Below are 12713 nucleotides of genomic sequence, written 5' to 3' on the forward strand. Positions count from 1 at the left end.
CTGTTGATGTCAGATGTTAAAATGGGGCCAGGACCTTAAGCAAAATGAAATGAAATGAAAGAGTAAGAAAATTATCTGGATACTTCAGGTTAAAATGTGTGTTTTTATTAAAGAAAATATAGATTTTTTAGCTTACTAGTTTAAAAATAAATAGATTACAGGATTTGTGAGTCCCTTCTGATGGCTAGAATACATGTTTATCACCTCATATATCAGCATATTTCAAGCCAAGATGTTTGGGGCCTGGATATTCATATCACAATTTTTCAATTAACTTTGCACATGTAGACACAATCTCAGTGGTGATTTGTATTTCATTTGGGAACCGTTTTAGTTTGGTTGAAATGGCCCCAAGGAATACTCTCTGTGCAAACCCAAGACTATGACACATTTACAGAGCTGGGCTAGTAGTGAAATACAGAGGTTTGAGGGCCATATATTTTCTGTGCAATTAAGGAAAAAAAGAGCTATGATGCCAGATTTTGAATTTAAAATTAAAATATTCCTTGCTTTCTACAATACCTTCAAAATGAGGTTTTAAGCATCAGATGGCTTAGTTAAATAGATAAGCAACAGAATTGTTTTTTTTCTGGCCTCTCTCATAATTCAGAGAATTATGTAACTCTAATCCGTAACTACCATAGAAACATAAATATTATGATTATGTGTTTAATACAAATAATTTTATATTTAGAACAATTAAAATTCAGATTAAATATGGAAAACACACAAAGCGAAGAAAAGAGACCCCTTAAATCTTTTTTTAACCAAGTGCACAGTAATCAGTACTTTTAAATGTATTTCTCTGTAAAGCCAGAAAATCAAATCATAATCCGGTTTTCTCTTAAGATGACTAGGTTATTACATGTAGTTCAGAAAGAGGCTAGAGATATCTTTCGATTACCAAAGGAAACTTCCTGAAGGCAGGAACCCAACTGTATTCCTCTTTTTTTCTCATAGCACCTTTCTCACAGGAACTGCTCAAGACATGGTAACCTATCTGAATTGAAGACGGAATATATATCCACACTAGCAGGAGAGGTGAGCTTCTCAAACATTCTCTCTAAAAAGTACTTGAAGCTCATCTTAAAGATTCAGGCCGGGCACAGTGGCTCATGCCTGTAATCCCAGCACTTTGGGAGGCTGAGGAGGGTGGATCAGGAGGTCAAGAGATTGAGATCATCCTCTCCAACATGGTGAAACCCCATCTCTACTAAAAATACAAAAATCTGGTGTGTTGGCATGCTCCTGTAGTCCCACCTACTCGGGAGGCTGAGGCAGGAGAATCACTTGAACCCAGGAGGCAGAAGTTGCAGTGAGCCGAGATTGCACCACTGCACTCCAGCCTGGCGACAGAGCAAGACTCCATCTCAAAAAAAAAAAAAATAGATTCAGATTGCCCAGTTCTGCCCCAGACTCCCAGAATCAGAATTTTCACAGAGGAGCCAGGAAATGCATTTAACAAGTACCCTCTGTGATTCTAATGATCAAGCAAGCTAGAAAACAGCACAGTGTGAGATTAAACTGGAAACCTCTCAACAAGAAGAGACAGGTCTGTAAAATTCCAATTCAACATTTTAAGGGCTCTATAATTTCACCCTACCTAAACTTTCCAACATTATCTCCCTTAATTCAAACAAAATCCTCCGTGGAGGTCAGGCTGGTGTACTCAAGGCGGGCACAGTGGGTGTGGGCAGAAAGTATGGCATTACCATCAATATACCGGGTTGGAATCATGGCTTATATTACAAAATAGTTTTGTAATTCTGGCATCATTAGTAACATAGCTTGTTTCTACACACATGGGCTTGGCTATGATTAATGACTAGGACAATATACCCTTCACTTAGCAGTTTAACTAGGAGAAAATGTCCTGGCTCTTACTGCAATAAAGACAACTAATCTGAACTTGCCCTGTTGCCTGAAGTCCAGCCAACTGCTTACTCTCCCTCTACCTCACTTTTTCCTAATGTTAGAAGGTATAATTGTGTCAGTGCTTACTTTGCCACTGGCCAAATCAAGTGATGACTTTCTAGTTTTGTTGGAACTATGAATTTGACTCAAATAAAGCACCTTGTTGATACCTACTAGTTCTATAGAGACATTTGTCACTTCAGCACTACAGCACCAATTTGTGATTCCCTAACATTTGACCATTACGATGTCTGGATGCCAGACTTAGAATGAGCAAGCAGTTGTGACACAAGAAGCATTAACTGCTCCAGAGAACCCAAAAAATCCCTAAGGCCACAGCTGATACTTCATGTTGAACTAGACTGAAGTTAAGGCAAACCATGTATTTGAGTGAATAACCATTTGAGTCATATGCAGATACGCTTGGGCAAGAAAGTATTTGAACCTCCCTGAGATACAGAGAAATGGGAATAATGAAACCGATAGAGTTGTTTGGAATAAAGTGCCAGACATAGACATCAGAACATAGCAGGAAATCTGAGATTGTCAGCCTCTTTCCTTATCATACCCTGAATACTCCCTGCCCGTTTCCCATTTTTGAAGCTTTGCTCATGTAGAACTCAGCTTCTGGCCTACCTCCATCTAGTCCATTTAAATCAATTTAGCCTTAAAGTTCCAATTAAACCCCATTGTATGACCCCTCTGCCTTTGTCAATTCGCTCTAGGCCACAAGAGTCTTTTAGTATTCAGGGTTCATATAAAAACAAATTAGACACTAATCAAATATTGATATAAATTTCTAACACATTGTATGTGTACATTTATTCTACTGAATGAGCTTGTAAGGGAAGGGACAATATCACATGCTTCTGCATATCTTCTGAATGAAAGTACTGTGAAATATGAATAGTAGAAAAAGATAAAATAAGAAGTAATTGCTCTTACCCCATTCTTAGTAGGACTGACAATTTAATCAGAAAAGAGGAAGTTCTTTATATATAGCCCAGATTTTCCTTGTGACTTTTTAATAAATAACAGCTCTAAATTCACCGACACTATTTTCTATATTAAAAACCTTACAAGGTCCATTTAAAACTTAGCAGGAGGCTGCTAGAGGAAGCAGAGGTTGCTGCACCCTTGCAGTAGGGAAATGAAGCAGTTATGTGCTGTGGCACAAGTCTTATGCAAGGTGCATCTCATTTCACCCAGGATTTCCACTTTGAGAAACTTACTCGAAAGAATTACAACTGTGTTTAAAAAACAATGTCCATGGAAGTTATGTTTAAAATGAAGAAAACATGGAAAGAACCTAAAATATCCTCAGTATAAAATTGGTTAAATAAAATACAATGCATCCATTTAAATTAAGGTCATAAAGGAATACCTAATGACGTGGAAGAATATTTGTGGTATCTTATTAGTGTAAGTAGCTGTTTATATGAAAACATTATATAGTGTTCTAATATTTTGCAAAAATATAAATGTATACTTGTTCACAGAAAATTGATGAAATGGCTATGCAAAGATGATAACTACTGTTTTGAAGAATTATGGATGGGAATTTTTCTTTTTGTCATATCCTGTATATTCCAAATCTATAAATTTTTATATCCTGCATTGACACTAATCTATTTTTAAAGGAATTTCATTGAAGAAAATACAAATGAACTGCAGTGAAATTTTTCTGTATTTCTACTTCCATAGCTCTCCAGTTAATATTATTTGGCATGAATCAAAATGGTGAAATAAAATTGGTATAATTCAGACAATGAATTGATCTAAATGTAATTTTAAAATTTTGAATAATTGAACTGATCTTCTTTAATGAGATGATTTAATATATGTCTAGAAAAAGTGACAGAAGATCAGGAAATATATAAGGAGGTGTCAAAGAAGAGCATAGTATTCCTCTATCTAAACTGTCACTTGGGAAATTAAACATCAAAAATTCCCACATGGGAACTGATTTAAGATAATACAAAGTCCCAGCATTGTGGTTGGTATAGTCAATCCTTCTTCCCTGTTTTATTGATACTTTTTGTTTTACAGAGCAGATAGATTAAAAAGTAAAAGCAAATAGGATAAGACAGGTCATAGACACTATAACAAATGTAGTTTATGTTAATATTTTATGTGAATTCAACTTGTCTTGTTAACACATTAACGAAACTAAAGATGATAGCAAAAAGAAAACAAGCAACGTTCTTCCTCTAATACCTAATTGTGTGGTCTGTACTTCATGGATGCCCAATAAATTCTAATGGCTGACTTTACATTGAATGTTTCCTTATTTGCAGGACAAAGCAATGTAGGTAAGGTAAGCCGAACAGATGGGTGGGGACAACTACACCTATTCCAGAAATAAACACAGTGGAGCTTTTTCTTGGGGTGCAAAGATAAAGGCCTAGAGGAAGATCAAGCCAAACAGAAAACTGACTATGAAAATCTGGTCATTGGGTTTCAGTAATAAGGAAGAAAGCTTGGAGAGAGACACAAATTTGCTCTTCTGGGAGAATCCACACTCTTTCCAGCTGTTGCTAGATCATCAAACTGACATGCAGTTCTATGAATATCTGAGGTCATTCTAACAAGATCCTGAAGGACAGGGTCTTGGATCTAGAAATAATACGGACATTTTTCTTTGAGGCATTTACCAGATAGACACATTATTCCAAAATCAAGAATCAGTAAGAGAAATAAAATCCACACAAAACTGAGTGAAAATTTTTATAACAAACAAACAAAAAAGAAAGAAAGAAAAAAAGGAGAAAAGCATAGCACTAAAAAAGAAAATCTGCTTTGGGAAAACATTTACTAAGGAAGCAAATTTCCTATAGCATCTGTTTGTACTGTCTTTTAAATTCAAGAGCATATTTGCTCTCCAAAATAAAAATGAACCATAAAATATAAAAAAGCAACTGGCTGAAGGGCAGGGAGAATTTTTTGAAAAAAGAGCTAAATAAAATAGGGCAAGAATATAAGGAAACTGTTGATTCTGGAGCAGAACCAAAAATTGCAAAAGGTATTGAAAGAGAAAACTACACTGAAATAGAAGAAAAATGTGAGAATGTAAAGAAACCTGATTCATTATCAACTACATTCTATGCTCAAGGCAGTATATGATTTTTCATTAATGAACCTATTAATTTTGACAACTTCATAAAGGAAGCACTATTATTATATTCAATAATAAGAGAAAACTGAGCTTCAGAAAAAACAATAATAGAGCATATGGTAGACTGACATTGATGTGGCTTTCTTCTACTAAATACGTAGAAATGCTTAATAAAAAACAAATCTTTAAATGAAATAAAAGTAGGCCTGGTGCAGTGGCTTATTCCTGTAATCCCAATACTTGGGAGGCCAAGGCAGGTGGATCACTTGATGTCAGGAGTTCAAGACCAGCCTGACCAACATGGTGAAACTTCACCTCTACTAAAAATCCAAAAATTAGCCAGGTGTGGTGGCAGTCACCTGTAATCCCAGCTACTCAGGAAGCTGAGGCAGGGTGATAGAATTGAGACCTGTATAGACATTATAGCACCTTGTTAACTAATCTAGGAAAAATGGCCAGGGTGCCAGGTGCCAACAAGACCATTTGTGGGGCAGCGGGGGGAGCTACAAAAATCATAATAACTTGGCACAGACCAAATGTGGCTGTGGGGTATTAGCTTAAACCATCTGCATTGTCTAGAAATCCTAACATAAGAAATTAAAATAAAAACATTTGAATCCTCTGAATTTCTATCAGTATCCACTATAAAATCTTTTTGTGAGGCCACTCCTACAGACAAGCCTCATAGGACAACCACATCGTGTTGCCAGATAATATACAAGGTGCCCAGTAATATTTAAATTGTAGAGAAATAATGGATAAATATATTCCAATATTAACTATTGAAAGAGTAAACTACACTAAAAGACAAACATATGTGACATAATTGTACTAAAAACAAATTGTCTAAACAAGAAGAAATAAAAGGTATAAAAATATTATAAAGGAAAAAATTAAACTTTTTTGCAGAAAACATACCCAGACTTTTTGTTTTAATTCATTAGGATTTGTCAGTTTGTTACTGCAACATAATTTAATCTATTAAAAGTAATACACAATATCAAGATGCTATTTAGAAATATGGAAGTTTTCCATATTTGTGAGAAAAGCTAAGAACAAGCCAAAATAATTTTGTTTGAAGATTGGGATTTGGGAGCAAAAGAGGTAGAAGAATGAATTTTGTTTTGTATTATATGGTGTTGTATATCAATTATTAGCCATTTTGTTTTGTTGTAAGACAATCATCTATTGATAATTCATATTTCAACTCATCTCACAAGGAAGACACTGGCTAACCTTAGTTGCAAACTGTGGTAAGTGAGAAGGGATTTTTTTTCTCACACATTGCTAGGTTCATGTCTGAGACTCCTCAAGCAAAAGACAGACTAACAAGAGAAAAGGATACCAATTTATTTAATATAAATTTTACAAGACATGGGAGTCTTCAGAAATGAAGAATCAAAGAAACAGGGAAACCTGTGTATTTTTATGCTTAGGTTTGATGAATAGTTGACAGTAAGGCACGAGTATGATTGGACAAAGAGGATATAATCTAATAGTAATAAACTGGGGGGAAACTTAGCAAGACAGGTTTGTTCAGACTCTTCTCTATGTCTCTGTGTCTTCAGAGACAAGAATGTTCCTTTTCTTTGAGTATAGAGAGGGTATCTCTTACATGAGGATCTTAGGACCTATTAATACATTAGGGGAAGATCAGATAATTATTTTTTGACCTGCTTCAGGGAAGAAGGGTGGGAGAACGTCAGAGGGAGCTTCCTGCTTCAGCTGTTTTGTTAAATGCCAACGTGCCATATTTTGGTGTAGCAAGTCCCATAACTATCTTTTAAAAATTTTTGTGTAACAAATAGCCTTGGCATAAAGAGATAGTATTTCCCCTATATAGGGCAGGTTTTCTTATAGTCTTGGAAGATGCAATGCCTTCCTTATAGGCCTGCTTATTGCCCATTATAAAGACTCATATTCTCTTATATGGACTGTAACTTTCAGAGAAGTTTCTTTCCTGTAATGCGACCACCTGCATTTACAGGTACCATCTCCCTCTCTCTGTTTTGTGCTGTGGGAATTGAGGATCTATTAAGTAGCACAAAAATAATTCTGGGACTCTGGCTACTGCTATTGCTATGAGTAATATATTTTTCATCTCTGACCTAGAAGTCTGGAATCTTCTACCAGCATCCATGAAACTGTGCTGGGCTAACTTGATACTTTGTATGTAGGGTAAAATATCAGATCTTTCAAAGTTCTTTATATCCTTACAATACTTTTATTAAGATTTTTATACATTTTTAAATTTAAAAGGTTAAAGTGAAAGGTAAAATGTGAGAATTTATCTCAGTTCAGTGGAGACTTTCTATGGATAAAAAATGAAGGAAAGGCAAATTGAAAATAGACTGTTTTAATTACATAATATTTTTAACTAACCTGCATTATCAAATACCATCAACAAAATTAAGAAACTTGAGACAGGGCCCAGCACATTGGCTCATACCTGTAATCCTAGTGCTTTGGGAGGCTAAGGTGGGAGGATCACTTGAGACCAGGAGTTGGAGACTACCCTGGGCAACACAGCAAGACCTCATCTTTACAAAAAAATTTAAAAATTAGCTTGGCATGGTGGCACATACCACATGTAGTCCTAGCTACTTGGGTGGCTGAGGAGGGAGGATTGACTGAGCTCAAGAGTTCAAGGCGGCGGTGAGCTATGATTGTGCCACTGCACTCCAGCCTGGGCAACAGACACTGTCTCAAAAAGAAGAAAGAAAAAAGGAAAGAGAGAGAGAGACAGAAAGGAAGGAGGGAGGAAAGGGAAAGAAGGAAGGAAGGAAGGAAAGAAGGAAGGAAGAAAGAAAGAAAGGAAGGAAGGAAGGGAAGGAGGGAGGGAGGGAGACAAACTTGGAAAAAAATGAACTATTTGCAATATTTTTAAGATAGCACTTATTTAATATTTAAAGAGCACTTTCAAATACAATTTTTAAAGGATGAATATAACTCATTAGAACAAGGAAGGAACACTAATAGCCAATTACCTTGTGAAAAATATTCAGTCTATTTGCAAATAAAATTAATTTAAATTTAAGATTATTGAGATGTTTTCTATATAGTTGGTTAAAAAAAGAAAAAGAAGTGAAAGAAAATAAATTATAAAAAGTCTTAAAAGAGCAGAAAAAAAATCCGTCATATTGTTAAAATTGGAAATATTTATCAAAAGTCTTAAAAAATACCTTTACCTTTTGACTCAATGATTTCTGTTCTCAGAAATCATGTTAAAGAAATAAGAAAACAAGCAAAAAATTACCTGCAAAAATCTAGGTATTAAAAGGTTAATTATAGTAACACCTCCTTAATATTTAACAATAAGAAATTTTTTCAAGAATATGCTACAGTCACAAAATCATGTACACTTTAGGCATTATCATCCTATAAACTGATATTTTTGAAACAAAAAGTTATATACAGAATTGAGAAACATTTTTAATATTATATATAGAATGATTCCATTTGTTATAGCTATAATGTCCCAAATAACATGTACCAGGTTGTAACAAACACACATTTTTTCTTTTTTCTTTTTTTTTTTTTTTTTTTTTACTGTACTTTAAGTTCTAGGGTACATGTGCACAACGTGCAGGCTTGTTACATATGTATACATGTGCCATGTTGGTTTGCTGCACCCATTAACTTATCATTTACATTAGGTATTTCTCCTAATGCTATCCCTTCCCCATGTCCCCACCCCAAGACAGGCCCTGGTGTGTGATGTTCCCCTCCCTGTGTCCAAGTGATCTCATTGTTCAATTCCCACCTATGAGTGGGAACATGCACAAACACACATTTTTTTCTTGAGTTACATGGTAATAATAACTTTTCACTAATATGTATTTTCTGATTTATCCAAAATAAGGTCTATTACTTTTACTCTAAGAAAATATTTTATTTTTTAAACACAAAACATAAACACGCTGATCCCTTTGGGGGTGTATCCTAAAAAGTTAATGAGATGTGCACACTGATTTAAGTGTGTGAAGATCCATAAACATTTCATCTATCTGACAATAGGGGACAGATCAAATTGTGTAATAACCTCATAATGAAACCCAAAGCAGACATTAGGTACCATATTGTAGAAAAATATCATTATGTGGGAAACTGTTAATGACACATTAAGTAAAAGAAAATTATGAAGTAATATGCAGAGTATGAAGCTAATATTTTTAGTTTGCAACAACAGAAATATGCTAGAGGAAATATATCAATTAGGCACAGTATTTTTCCAATAAAATAACAAGTAATTTTAGTTTTCTTTTCTTTGAATTCCACATTTTCCAGATTCTCTACAATGAACATACCTTGCTTCATTTTATGATAATAATACTATTAATGGTCCAGCCCTGCAATAAAGGGAACCAGAAGAAAGAGAGTAGATGTGGGAAGGAAAGCTAGGTAAAACATAGTGGGAAATGTTCAGGAGAATTTATTGAATTTGTTAATCTATTGAACTGAAGAAAATGGAAGGAAGAAATGAAGAAATTGGTTTGGGTAAACAACATCATTATTTTTTAATTTGGGAATTCAGGGAAAGGAACCGACTTTAAAGACAAAATTTTACACTTCTGGGGTTTTTTTCTTCCTAAGTTTTTGTGAAACATGTAGGTGGATGTGCCCAATGGACAGGAAAACCAGTACACAGCCATGTGATCAATCAGGTATAACTATAGATTTGGAAGCCAACAACATACTGGGTAGGGTTAAAACCACTGCATGCATACAATTACCTAGGAATAATGAAATACAAGAAAATAAGAAAGCATGGAAGAACACCTTGAAGAGTCCCAACCAACAGTTACCAGGTAAGCTAAAGCTGGCATGGCAGATATGGCTGCACACTGGTCGAGAAGGTGAACTTTAGCCTCAACCACACCTGAATGAAAATCTGTACCTCACCACCTGTGTGGCCTTTTGTGTGTTATTCAAACTCTCTAAGCTGCATTTTCTCATTTGTTAGGTAATAATAACAATAATATCTGCCTCGTAGGGTTGCAGCATGTCTTCACTATGGCAGGAAGGCTCAATAAATGGTAGTTAATATTAATCGTAGGCCTTGTCCTCTTAGTGGTAGTAGATAAAAAGTAAAGAAAAATAAGGAACTATTAGAAAGGGATGAAACATCAGGAAAAAAAAAGTGATGTCTCGAAAGACAAGGGGAACTTCAAGCAATGGCAGTAATCAATGGAGTCAAATCCAAATAAGATGCAAACCAAATCCAATGGCATTGAAATTTAGGAGGTCATTTGAGATGTTTGCTAAAACAACTATATCTGATTTTTAGTCATATTTCCTTGAAAAAAAAAAACCCTTAACAAATGGTTACTACTATTTCTTGATGTTTCATTTTGTGATTCATCCACTTTTAATTCATAAATAATGGGAATTTGGTCAAGATAAAGTTAATAAATTATTAAAGTAAAAATTTGCCACTGAGCAACAGTGAAAGAGTTAAGGTTTTACTTTGGGTTGTTGTGTTTCCTTTCTACCTAATATTTCTGGGTGCATGTCCCTCACAAAAGGGCTTTACAATGGTTTCTGAAAGTCTTTCAGAGTTACAAGCCAGAAACATATTTGTCATAGAAATATTACTCTTAAAAATACTGATAGTGCCTCTGTTCTATCAATCTCTCCACAGGACTCACGGTGAGAAAGAAAGAGATGGGAAGAAATGTCTGTGTAGGAAACTTCTTTCTTTGAGTGTCTTGACTGGTTTTTCTTTTCATTTTTTAAGGCAGCATAGTTGGAAGCACTTTTAGGTCTAAAAGGGATTGAGTGAGAGAAACACATCATGAAACCAGAGCAAATACTAAAATATTTAAGGTAGGATAGGAAAGTTCAAGAACTAAAATTAGATCAGCAAAAGCAAAATAACAAACAAACAAAAAGGGAATATTTGGGAGCACTGAGATTCAGCCAACACTTGGCGTTGCTGCTCAGTGAATGCCCCAGACAGTGTGCCCTGGCAGCAAGTTGCTGAGGCTGGGGCCCAGGAATGCCTGGTGCTGCTAACAAGTATGCTGTGCAAGCATCTTCAAAGAGAGAGAAAAGAAGGGCACTTCCACGTGAGATGAGTTCTCCAAAGCCATCATAGCTGTAGTCCTCACACTTTTCTGGTCTTCTTTGTCATTGGGGTTAGAGAGGGCTAGGAACTGAAAGCAGGAAAGACAGACCAAATAGGCACACAAAAGTCTACTGTAAAAAGTATCATTTTCAAGCTGAGGCTGCATATAATACATTCATAGAACGGGAATACCAGCCTAATCATCATAGAAATGGTTATTTCATATTTAAGACCCTGAGAGAGTATGAAAAGCGAATCCACATATGATTCACTTTTATTCCACACATTCTTAATTGAAGAGACAGAAAGATGCTATTCTTTAAAAAGTAAATTGTCCAGCTTAGAGAATTCATCTGAAAAATAGCAGTCGTTTATATTATTAAAATCAGTGAAAAAAAAAATCTATGTTTCATATGACTGAGTATGACTACTCCTTTTCAAACTCCAGATAAAGCAGTAGAAAGGCAATATTCTCAGGTCTTTGAACTTGAAGGCAGCTGTAAAACCAAAAGAAACAGAAATGGGTAGGGGAGGGGGACAAAGAGGGAAACATTGAGGGAAACTCATGAAGTGTGCAGAATATTATTCTGACTCCCATATCCTTGGTTGTTGTTAAATAAATAAATTGTTTCCTGTCTAAAATTCGGCACACACTCTTGCCTTACAAATTTCCTTGATTTTGCTCTATACTTTCTATTTCAAATATATTTCTGAATTTTAAATTTTGTGGATTAATTTAAGGAACACCTATCTTATTGCAATATATTGCAAGGATATTATCAGAAACTAACAAGAGAAATGCAATTGTATTTTTGCCACAATGGAACTCTATTAGAATGACACAGGACTTTTTTGCCACCTGTAAATGTCTCCTTTTTCTCTTTTTGTAGTCACTACATCCAAAATTTATTTTTGAAATATATATTATTCATTATAAGAGCTTTTGAGTTCATATGTATTTATTAGTTGTATATATTGTTTTTCTATTTTTTTGGTGGAGGGAGTCTTTCTTAAAAATAAATTTCTGATATGTCCTTTCTTCTAAACTGTTCTATTTTTTCCTAAAAGTAACCCCTTTATTGTGTTAATAAATAAAAATCCAAAGAGCTTTATTCAAGGGTTTTAGACATTTAAAAAATCTGTCCTATTGTAATAAGAAAACTTGGAGACTCATTGAAATAGCAGCAAAGGCACAGGTTTCTTTTTATTATGAAAGATGTTTATGTGAAGAACAAAATAGACAAGAGAAAGTAACTGCTTCAGAATACTTGATGGGCACTTTAATCTTCTATTAATATGCAAATTTTGTTCTTTAGAACCCCAGTAAGAGATTTCTTTTTCCATCAGGCTATTTGAAAGTAGTCCTATTTTCCCAAAGGTCCTTCTTGCTTGAGTCTAAGTGAAACGGTGTTTTTTATGCTAATTTCCACGATGCTCTTATATGCATCATTTTCTTTTGAAATTATATGGAGTTTATTGAACCACATTTGTAAAACATTCCACAGTTGATTTAATTCTAAAGATCTCCTTTAATAGAAGTGATTCCCCTGTTGATCTATGTCACAGGAGAAAGTTAAAGAAAATCAGTTTTAACAACATGGTAGAAATAAGAAAGGG

The sequence above is a fragment of the Pongo abelii genome, chromosome 4 (genome assembly GCF_028885655.2).
Source record: "Pongo abelii isolate AG06213 chromosome 4, NHGRI_mPonAbe1-v2.0_pri, whole genome shotgun sequence".
NCBI classification, from domain to species: domain Eukaryota; kingdom Metazoa; phylum Chordata; class Mammalia; order Primates; family Hominidae; genus Pongo; species Pongo abelii.